Consider the following 12032-nt stretch of genomic DNA (forward strand, 5'->3'; position numbering starts at 1 on the left):
ATTCACATACAGGTTTTATAATAAGCACTTTCAACACTTGACTAAAATACTGTGTGCTACTAAGTCAGCACAGTATCACTTTTCTATGTATCACTTTTAATTCTGAATTCAGACCCACAAAACCAACAAACTCACTAACCTTAGAAAGCACTTTATCATGCACTATCTGAATGTAGCAGAAGAGCTTTGTGTTTGTACAGCTCCCAAAAATCATCATGGAAGATTCTGAATACCTATGCATGTCTAGGTACCTAACCTTTTTATCTCAAAAGAAAAAGCTATGGATGTACATGGACACAATGTAATTTTTTTCTCTGGTCAAGTTTTGAAGGTTTTGTTATTGAAAACTACATTCTTCTAAATGTACACAATATATTATTTTAATAAATATACTCATATAGCACACATTCCCTTATTGAGGGATCCAAGCTATTGCTCAACACATCTTTTATGACATCTAAGTATTATTTACTTTGTTGAAAAATATCACCAGATGAGTATAGTAGTTATTTTTCTTTGCTTTCGAGACAGTTAAATATTTTTCAAACACTCTAACTTCATATGTGGTTACACTAATTGCCCTTTCAAGTTAAGAGACTTGTAAAATCATCCTGAAGTGTCCATTTCTGATACTGTAGGAAAAAATCAAAATGACACTGAGTGAAGGAAGGATCTTATTCCAAATAATTAATTTATTTGTAAAAGCCAGAGTAAAGCAGTTCCCTGTTCACACTCTAGAAAGCAATGAGTCCTTCACTGCTGGTCTGCTCCTTCCACATTTAGGACACTGCAGTTCCATCATTAAGCAGCATCCCCTGCCGAGAAGCACATGACTCTACTGTTCCATGATGTACCCTCAATGACCACCAATTTCCGAATGAACCTGAAAAAATACTGGTTTGAACATGTAAAAAAACCTGCTGAACAGCTTGATTCTGGGCAACCTTAAAGATCACCCCTTTTCATGAGTGCTACCTGAAACAATCTCAAATGCATGTTGCAATATTAAAAAAAAAAAAAAAAAAAGCTGTTGGGGAAATACCACTCGCTCCCTGAGCAGCACTTCAGCTTTAACACAGATCTCTCATTCTAAGACAGGTTTAATATGTTAGCACTACAGACCATACAGTTACTACTGTATAGTTACTAATGACCTACCTAGAATTTGATAGATGGAAATGGTGACATTTGGAAAGCATGAAATAGAAGCTTCACGTCTTGAAGGTCGCAGAGAAAAGAATTGTTAGCATCCAACTGGATTTTGATAAGCTTTGTCAGAGGAACCTGGGACATGCATTTTTATTGACAGCTTGTTCAATTTATTTTGTTTTCATTTATAGCAAAGCACTGTTGAAAAGGCAAAGGAAACTTTCAAATAATCTGGTCAGGATCAGACAGGAAAAAATCTCCCTCTTCCACCAAAAAATTCTGTAGTTCATATCATTTAATAACTTTGCCAGCCACTGCAACACACTAAAAAAAATACCAAGAAACAGACTTCCTAAGCAACTGACAAATGCAATAAGTTGAGGTGAAAAAAACCAAAGGATTAATTTTTTACTCCACATAACCAGTCTAAAAATACCCAAAGCAAGAGGATAGAACACTTGCTCTTCAGGCCAGAATTCTGCCATGCATTGGGAGGGGAGTTGAAGTAATTTTGACAACATTCGCTCTCAGATGCACCCCCAAACACAAAATCACATCACAAAATTACAAAGCCGTTAAGTAACAGTTAATTCATTAGAGGGATACAAATGCAATATGACCTTTGTCCAGCAAACCTTACAACTTTCCTACAAAGGCCTAAGTTACAAAAAATCTGGATATATTACAGAATTGTAGAATGGTTTGGGTTGGAAGGGACCTTAAAATCATCCAGTTCCAATCCCCCTGCCATGGGCAGGGACACCTTCCACTAGACCAGGTTGCTCAAAGGCCTTGAACACTTCCAGAGATAGGGCACCCACAACACTCTGTGGGCAATGCATTTCAGTGCCTCACCACCCTCACGAATAAAGAATTTCTTCCTAAAATCAAATCCAGTCCTCTTGTCAGTTTTACCTCTTGTCCTATCACTACACGCCCTTATAAAAAAATCCCTGTCCAGAGGCTGTTGTCAGCCAAAGTGGTGGCAAATTTTACATGTATTTGGGAAGGAAGAATTAACAAATCAGTTACACTCTGTCTTCTTCAAACTGAGTCTCACTATCCTAATGTAAGAAATGGGATTTAAGTACTACTTCACAGAACAGAGTACTTGCAACCTGACAACATATTTCTGCCTGCCTTTTTGCTTTTTTGTTAAGCTACCTACATAAAACTTTTATGCTAAAACTACCTTCAAATACCAAACTACCTCCTTTATGATGAAGATCTTAGCAGAATGAATTATTTGAACCTTCAACCACAATTTAACAACTAAAACTATGACAAGTATAGGGGACATCCATTAAGTCTTAAGCCCATTAAGTTTAGGGCATCCATTAAATCTTTGAGAAATGGTTTGCTCAGAGTTGAGAGACTTTCTATTGCTTGGTTCCTACTAAAAACCAGAATAAATAGCACAATACTCGAGTACTTACTCAGACATAACCTTTAGGAAATTTAATCTGCCTAATGAAGAATTACAGAGTTCATCTCAAGATAACTGAATATATTATCAGTTTCAAGGTTGCAACATTACTGTGTGACTGATATCACAAATAAAGGACTGAGAGGCAGTGATTTAAGTTGCCAGAGCCCCTTCTTGATCACACCTCCCTTTTCATTCAAGGCTTGAAGAAAAATTCAGTCTCGTTTTATGTTCAGTATTTTTATTAGTCAAACTATAGAAATAATAAAAATAATAATACATATTCAACCTCCTTAAACTAAAGCACCTTGCTACTCCAATTAAATGGATGAGCAACCAATGCAGCTAAAAACTGCTTAAATGAACTTTCCTTTCAGTACAAATATTTAAGTATAATGAAAAGCAAGAAGTTTGTTTTACATAATGCAGAGATAAAAACTGTACTAGAAACCAAAATGTGTTACTCAAGATGAACTTAACTTACTTGTTCTCAAATACTCTGAAGTGGCCAAGTTTTCAAAGGTGAAATAATATTATACTGCAGGGGAGACCTCTAAAACTTGTTTTTTGTTCCAGGAAACTCATCTCATCATTTAACAATACTGAAAGTATAATCTAGACTTCTGTTTGCCTTCTACAGCAATTCATACTAGGAGTGTGTTTGAGTAATTCTTATGAGAAATAGGTATAGTACATATTTGACTAATGCTACAAGGCTACAAAAACTGACATCTTTTCCTCATAAGTTAGTTTAACATTCGTCCAGTTGGGGTCTATTCCCATCATCCAAACACCATTATGACTAAATTTCCAGTGTTACTCTACACACAATTTTTATACTTGTAGCATCACCAGCTCAAGTTAATGACACAGTACTCCTCAGTACAATTTTTGTAGTACAAAAACGATCAATATCAAAATTTAATGAGACACAGATTCATTCCAAGAGAATAAAAGAGCTTTAAGTAAGTGAAATTACTGCTGGGTTCAGAAAAGAGTGTATCCAGATGAAAAGATACTCTCATGCAGCTAAGACAAAAACCCTTTAAAATTATAACTGGGAAAACATTACATTTTACAAGTAATGAGAAATTAAACGAGTTTGATATAAATATTTCATATATACTTTTTAAAGTAATTTCAACACATATTAAAACCAGCCTGAATAATTAGGATAATTAACATATTAGGATTCTGGGTTAACTTTTTAAGTAAAAAATAATGTAACTTTGTTGTTTAGGAATAGAGCTGATTTCATTGTACTGGTATGCTTATAACTGTACTTAAACACCATTTAAAATAGCATGTAGCAACACCGTCCTTTGACAGACGCAATAATATTTTTATTACTTTTTCTGAAACTGATTAAAATATAGCCATAAGCTATATGTTTGTGCTGGGACATAATTAGAAGTGGTTTAGTCTAAACACAATCCTAGTATTCAAAAGAATAAAAGAAAACTGTCAAGTCACAGAGGAAAAAAAAATCCAAATATTTAAATTAACTGGCATCTATTGTGATCAGCTATGTCTAAGCTCTTCTCTAAGCTATGTGGTTCACCGTTTCCTAGTGTCCTAGATGAAACAAATTATGCGAGTATCGACCACAGTAACTTCCAGTGAACAAAATAAGCTTGAACAATGTCTATGTTTAGCTTTTAAACAGAGCATGAAACCCTGGCAGGATTTTATATTTGTTTTATTTTAGTTTAATACTCGCTCTTCTTAAAGTACTTGTGAGGAGAAGAGTACCAGTAACTGATAGCAGGTAGCTAACACCATAAATTTACACCTTTGGAGTGTATCGTCTTATGAAAACATAAGAACAGCTGCAGGCAATTTCTACTTTTACATATTTATATTGTATCTATACTTGCATGTGATAAATGCAGTACTACTAAGCCCTGCATGTAGGCAGCTGCAGTAAATGCACAACTAGTATAAATGAAAATTCCACACATGACAGTAAGAGTTTGAAGAAACTTAACATTTACAAACTTGTAAATGTTTTATTACTAAATATACTGGCTTGATTGAAATTTAATAGCAAGCTGCCAGAATCTCTCTTTTTGCCTTTTCTTCAAAAAGGTCTCTTTTAAAAAAAGATTCCTATATCACAACTGATTCAAAAGACATTACATTCTATCTGAACAGCCAGATGTTTCCTCAAAATGTGTCTGTGTATCTATTACATATAAATGTAACATTCATGATAAATACATATACCACACAGTAAAGAGCTTTATTAGGAGTGACAAGCACTTGGGACAGTAAAATCTGATTTGCATACACAGGGTCTTTCTGCTGTTCAAACACTTAGTGTAATGAGATCTCATTAATTCAGAATCAGGTGATTTGCAGGGCTTTTTAGAAAACTCATGCCCTAGCAAATCTGATACCCTGTAGTACACAAATACATACTCAATACATGAAGAGGGAAGGTAAGTTTTCTGACATTCTCCTTCCTTTCTGATTACTTGTCAATTCACAGTAAATGTGCATAAGGCAAAATCAACCATCTACATCTTATTTCATATGAAATACTTCATGCTTTGCAGACTGCCAAATCTGATGTGACTCACAACCATAAAGAAAAGCTCTCATGGTTAGTAATACAGTGTCAGGCTACTAGGTAAATTACCTGTACAATACACAAGTAAGTCTATGTGCAATCTGCATGGTTAAATGATATCAAATGAAGTATTATTATAGCAATATGGAAGAGATTATTATTAGTTATCCTAACTTCAGTGAAAAAACAACTTTGACAAATAATTCCCTTTAAACACCTTCTAATCTGATTTCTAGGGATATTCTCCTTGAGAGAGGAATTTAGCACATTAAGTGCAAAAGAAGATTATAGCAATTCAGTTTACTGTAACAGACACTTTTTGCATTTTTCCAAGTTCCTTTACATAGTTATTTCTTAATTACTTCTGATGGCAATTGTTAGGTTTTACTTTGCTCATTCCCACTTGACTTTCTCAAATCTGATTTGAGCTGTTTTACTCCAGAGTTTTAAGTTACTGTTCTGTGTATGATAGCCACACTTGTCTATATTCGTTGTATCTATCTCACTTTTTGGTTTTATACCAGTTCAGACCTATTTTTTCTTTTCCTCTCTTTCCTTTCCTCTAAACAAATAAAATAAAATTATGCACACTGGGCCACATGCTACTCTCCCCATGCCATCTTGTAAGTCTATCAAAACCACAAGGGCTGAGCATGAAAAAATAGCCCATCGCTCTGGACAGGTATTTCAATGTATTTAACAAGGTATTTTTACAGTCTGCAAAGACAATGAACTAGGAAGGGGACAGAAGTTATTACAGAGAAGGCTATAATAGAACTGATTTATTCCTTCAACATGAGAATAACCACATATTCTTTTCCACTCCTCACTGTCAAGTATGTACTTAGTCAGTCACCTCAAAACTCTGCTATGTACAGGGGTTAATTTTAATGCCATGATCCTACAGTAACTGCTTACTAGACATGCAGGGTCCATTTAAATATTAACAATTTTAATATAACCTATGAGAAGGCCCCATACTTTAAAACTGTTAGCACAAAGCTACTTTAAAAAGCATTTTATATCTTGTCAAAAAATTAAAAAAAATCCTCTCATTCTGTTCATTTTTGCTATTCGTCTTAAGATGATACAATAACAGGTGAACACTGATACTGAAGTAGATAAAAAACACTTTAACAAGCCAATCTAAATAAAAGTGAAGCTGAACCTGCAGCAACGGTGACCAGTTTTGCTAAATATTACGTTTTCTTTAGTTGCATACAATTAGAATTTCTTGCATTTGATCTTTGGTGGAAAACTGTTCATTTAAAATGCATTAATAACTGCAATCTATGCAATTTCAGATAAATATTTCTTGAAAAATTAAAACATACATAAGCACCTGTATAAGTGATTATATTGAGAGTTAATCAATGTTTTACATTCAAGTTACAAGATCACACAATTTAAAAATCAAAATAAATTAAATTAAATTCTAGATGTCTTTTTTTTTTATTAGCAGGAAAAACACACAATTCTCTACTATCAAAATGCTCAGATAAATGCAAAAAAACCCCTTACGCTTCAAAAATTTAAACATTTTACATTTGATCAATACAAATGTTACTTTGGTCTAATATTTGAATTATTTTTAAATAGTTTTTTAAGGCTACCTAAACATTTGGTAATTGGTTAAAGATGCTTAGAAGTTCAGTGGATAAATACTGCACATTTTTTTTCAAAAGCTCTGCAAGCTAAATCTTTTCTAGTAGCAGATATTTGGAGAATATCTCCATGAAAGCAAGTGCTCTATCACTTCAGTGGTGATGACTGCTAGCTCCTTTTAACTCTACACTGATTTGAGAATGGTCTAAGTGCTCTAACATATTTCATGTTTTCCAGAATATCTCCCCTTGGTAAACAGATAAAGTTGTTCAAGAACCCTCCCAAAAAGCATTTGTTCACAAAATCTGGTTTTGACAACATAAGAAGTTATAAACAATTTCATAAAAAATTTTTAAAACTTATGTTTTAGACTCTGAAGCAAAACATCCATTTTAACAAAATAACCTTGAACAGTTGCAAACAGTGGTTTATTTAGAACATGAGCAGTACCCTCTTTAACCCATTAATTTTAAAACACATGTAATACCCTGAAAGGAGGAGACTTAAGGGCACCATTTTGACTAACTAGCTGCAGAGATGGACAACCATTAGAAGTGTCTGTGCTTAGTATGTAGTGCCTTTTGGAATTACACAAACTTTTCAAAGGTTTCTTAATTTAAATCTCAAAAGTTCTATGCTGGGAAACTAATTTTTTCAGGATAATTACTAAATTAAAAGTACACACCAAGAGACACATTTGAACTAAGCATTCAAGGAAAGCTGAATGCATATCAATTTAGATTCGTGTATTTGCTTGTACTGTTGTAGAATACTGCAGTTATTAACTTTTAAACAGTTTTGAATAGGAATGATAAGTATCTAAGAAGGATTTTAACACATTTACAGCTCTCCAGTTTACCTACAAAAAGTAGGGTAACTTTACCAACAACAGCCCATAGCATTTGTTTCTTCAGGTGTTTTAATTTTAGAAAATCTTGAAAAAATCATACTGTATCATGTATAGAATCAGACCAACTCATAATACAGGAGATTATCTTAACTCTTAGAACTAAGGAAGCTTTGAAAGTTACTTTCTATTTTTATTAAAAAAACACTTCATCACTGTAAGAAAAATTCAGTTTTCTACGAAAGAGAGTAAGTTTGTAAAAAAAAAATCCTAAACAACATTTATTTTCTGCTATTATTATCACTATCTGGACTATACCTTAAATTAAACCCAGTTTAGAACAGCATCAAATTCTGTGAGAACACCCTTTCCTCTTTCTCCTCCCTGTGTCCTGAATTTTGTACTATGGTTGGATACACTGAATTTAATTTGTAATACATAGCTGTAAGTCAAGAAGGATACTGCACTACACGTGCTTCTTTCATGTTGTTCTTACCAGTGCCTATACCTATTTTCAGCATTACAATATTAATGATTAAGAAGTTCTTAATTAGGTAAAAATATAGTAACATATTAAACACTTCATACTGGTGGTCACAGATACAGCATTTGAAGAGTTCTTAAATACTGTTCTCAATACCATTAACTAGTTTATTTAAGTTAGTTCTGCACATCTACTAGTATCTGTCTATCTACCCTGGTACATTAAAACCACCAACACATAGTATACTGCTATTAATTTATCAAATTTCTATGCATTCCAGGGTAATGTTACTTCAGTCCATAAAAATAATAGATCAGGTTAAGAAATATTCAGAAAGGAACTTTTAAGTCTGAATCTCTAAACCATAAAAGGCAGTTTTGGAAAAATGTTAAAGTTCATTCCTTTATACAAACTGATTAATCTTTTTTCCTTAATGAGCCTTTTTTTTCTAGCCTAAAAGTAGTTAATGTGATTTAATTTTCACAACTGTGAGTCACTGGAAAACTTTGAGATTTCTTCCCAAATTTTTAACCACCAGGCTATCTAGACAACAAGCTTCTTTGGTCACCCTTGTAGTAAAGGTACACATCATTTGTGAGCACATGCTATTGAACACAGAGGGCTATCACAACTGATACTCAACTTCCACAGATTCAAAGAAAACATTTGCTGAAATAGCCTGCCTACAAGTTCAGTACTTCAGCTTTGCTCTCAAGAACCACATACCTGTATTCAACTTTCAATCCAGAATTAAATACAAAGACTAAAAAAACCAAAGCAAATGTAAAGGAAACATTGTAACTCTCATAAAGATATAAAATTACCACGTTAAGAGGCGATGTTATTTTTTTTAAATAGGATATTTCACTGAAAATTAAAATACATAGGAGATAATAGGGATAAGCAGAGCATTTCACATCATTACAGTTAAACATTTGCAAGTTACAAATCAAGCATAAAACTGTATCAGCCAGAACCCATGCTAAAAGCATGCATGCACACACACATGCACACATATACATGAAACTAGACCACAGTTAGGATGATTTTTCTTTCTTTAAACAATGCCAGAGGCAATTCTTCCAAGTGATGCTATAACTACACAGCTAAGGTGTACTTATAAGGAGCCCCTACTTTGGCCAATTAAAACCTACAGTTACTTTCACTATTTTCAAAACCTTTGGGGACTGTTCAGGAGATTCAAGTACAGAACAAGCTTTTCAACAAACTCAGGTGTTCCCAACAAAACTGAATGTATTCAAAGTAAAAATAATGCACTTCACAACTTTTACAAAATGTCTATGAAATTGCCCTACACGCATAGGGAATTCATCTCCTCCCAGGGAATTCACAGCTAGCAGAACAGCACTAGGTCTTAACATTAAACAACCTGAGACTATTTTATTTCTACAACATGCATTCCAAAAAATGTTCTCCAAAACACAGCATCTCAATTAACACACAAGAAAACTCCCCTAAAGACCTGCTACACACAAAAGAATTGCTTTGATCCCAACGAATCTGCACGTTTTTCCCTGTTATCCTGCCTTAACTTATCAGACCAGGGCCGATTTGATAGCTTTCCATTAAAAAAAACCAACAACGAACCATCCCTCTGCTAAAGGCAGAGGTGCTGCAGAGGTGATGATAACCCTAGGAAAAGAGAAGCTGTCTCTTTAAAATGTCCTGCTATGTCCCTGATCCCACGTGGAACCAACATCAGCAGCACTTTCGCATTAACTTCAACGTGAGGTGAGATGAGGCATCATTATTTTATATAAATAAAACGAGGAGACTGCAGAATACATTCTTTGTAGGAGACAAACAGGTGAACTGAACGTGCCAGGGAAATCAGCAACCATCCGCAGAAGAGGTGCCCTGCCCCTGAGCCCTCTCTTCTTTCCCTATGGAGCATTACCTCAACCCCACACTACTCTGAAGAATCCAGTTTAAATAGAGGAGGGAGCTACCAGGAAAACTTGAAATTCAAAGACAACGAAAATGCACTTTATAAACCGGAAAGGTTTACTCTTTGCCTCACACATCCTAATTAGATCAGGAAAGTGACACTACAAAGGCATTACATTCCGGTCCGAAAAAAAAAAAAAAAAGGAAAGAAAAAGACAGAGGCAAAGAAAGGAGCCCCCATCTCCCCGAACCCCCCCAAACATACCAAAAAAGCATTAAAAAAGGAAGTTATAAAGCAGCACATAAAGCATTTATCTTATCTAGGATCACTCCACATTACCCCCAAGTTACACACTTTCTGCACCATCATCTCCCCCTACCTCTCTCTCCTGAAAGGGATTTTCACGTTTTCTCATTGTCGGTGGCGAGTTATAAGAGGCTTTTGCCTTTCCAAAGAATTCATCAACAAAAAAAAAATAATAAATATTAACTCCTTGCTCCCTGAAACCTTAAAACGGTCTCGGGAAGACACGGGTTTTATTCTGTTACCTTGAGGAAGAAAAGGGGGAGCAGCTCCGATTTTTAGGTATTTTTTGGCATTTTTTTCTGATTTTTATTTTGTTATATGCCTCAGTTCTCCCTCCATTTTGGTTGTTTATGATACTGACAACAAGCTGTCCCTGCTCTCTCTCTCTCTCTCTCCGGATCTCTCCTGCTTTCAGTTAGCAAAACCCCCCTCCCCAATGAAACACGACTCAGCACTTACTTGGGTTCACACTTTTCTCTAAACACATACCGATGGGGAAGGGAAAAGCTCCTGGGCCACTCGGAGGGAGAGAGCAGGCAAATTCGTTTCTTTATTACGAAAAAAAAAACTTTTGTCCAAAAAACGACGGGAAAGGGGGGTCGAGTGCCCCAAAGTCACTCCGGATCCCCCCAAAGCCGCAGCCGCCAGGTCCGGGGGACACCCCACGGGTAGCCGGGTCCACGGGGGAAATTTCTGTGCGAAATTTGTCCGGTTTGAGGCGGTGGGCGAATTTATATTAATTTTTTCCCTCATTTTTCGGCACCGCGGTCTCTAATGTCTTCCGCTCCCTCTCTCGCCGCTCTCGCCGCTGTCACTGCATTCACAGCACAGGCTCCGGAGAGGCGAGGAGGGGAGGGGGCGGCCGCGCAGCTCCTGCCCCTGCCCCTGCCCCGCGGCCCCGGCCCCGGCCCGGCGCGGGGGTCGGCGGCGGGCACCCCGCGCCCTCCTGTCGTCCCCCGGGCAGCCCCGCCGCCTCGCCCGCTCGCTCGCGAACCAACATAGCGCCGCGGGGAGGGAGGGGAGGAGTGGAGGAAACTCCTGAGAGAGGTTTTTCTGAAAATCATCTCTTTCTCCCCGCGAGGGAGGGGAAGGGGGGGGCACCTCTCGCCTCGCCTCCCCTCCCCTGCTTTTCCCCTCGTGGGGGGGGGTCCGACGCGGGGCGGCGGGGGGCTGCGGGAGATGGCGGGGAGAGGGATGGAAGGGAGGGATGGTTAACACAAACTTTTCCTCACTGCTCGCTGCTCCTCTCTCCTCTCCCCCCTCCTTCTCCTCCTCCCCCTTCATAATTTAAATAACCCTGATATTTCCCTGCTAAACCCCGGCGCCTGCCCCCCAAACCCGCAGCAGACTCACCGCGGGAGCCTCAGCATCCCCTCTGCGCCCCGTTTCCACCCTTTACAGTGTTCTCCGATTTTTCTGTAATTTTTTCCCCATATTTCGGGCTGGACGCGGCGGGCCTGGAAATTGTTTGCTTTCCCGTCTTTCCAGCAGCCATTGTAGTGTATGCGCTGCGGTGCAGCCCAGCCTGCCGCACACGCCGCGCCCACACCGCCCGCCGCCCACACGCACCGCGGGTTGGACGCCTCCCCCAGTCAGTCAGGGCCGCGGCCGCGCCCCGCCGCCGGCGCCTGCGGGCCGCGCCGCCCGCCCCGTTGGTGGAAGGAGGCGCCGCTCACGGCCGGGGCGGGCGCGACGCCGCCGCCATTGGCGGCTCGGCCGTGCCACTCAGCACCG

General features: G+C 37.8%; 1 long non-coding RNA gene across 1 annotated transcript in view; it reads right to left on the reverse strand.

Annotated features, from left to right (window-relative positions):
• The window catches only part of LOC108506871, a 31130-nt gene extending 19281 nt beyond the window's left edge, over positions 1-11849 (reverse strand). Inside the window, exon 1 of the long non-coding RNA XR_001877887.1 lies at positions 11652-11849. This is a non-coding gene — a long non-coding RNA (uncharacterized LOC108506871). The remainder of the gene's footprint in view (positions 1-11651) is intronic.
• Between the last annotated feature and the right edge of the window lie 183 nt (positions 11850-12032).

This window comes from Lepidothrix coronata, unplaced genomic scaffold, assembly GCF_001604755.1.
Source record: "Lepidothrix coronata isolate B3197 unplaced genomic scaffold, Lepidothrix_coronata-1.0 Scaffold232, whole genome shotgun sequence".
In the NCBI taxonomy this organism is placed as follows: domain Eukaryota; kingdom Metazoa; phylum Chordata; class Aves; order Passeriformes; family Pipridae; genus Lepidothrix; species Lepidothrix coronata.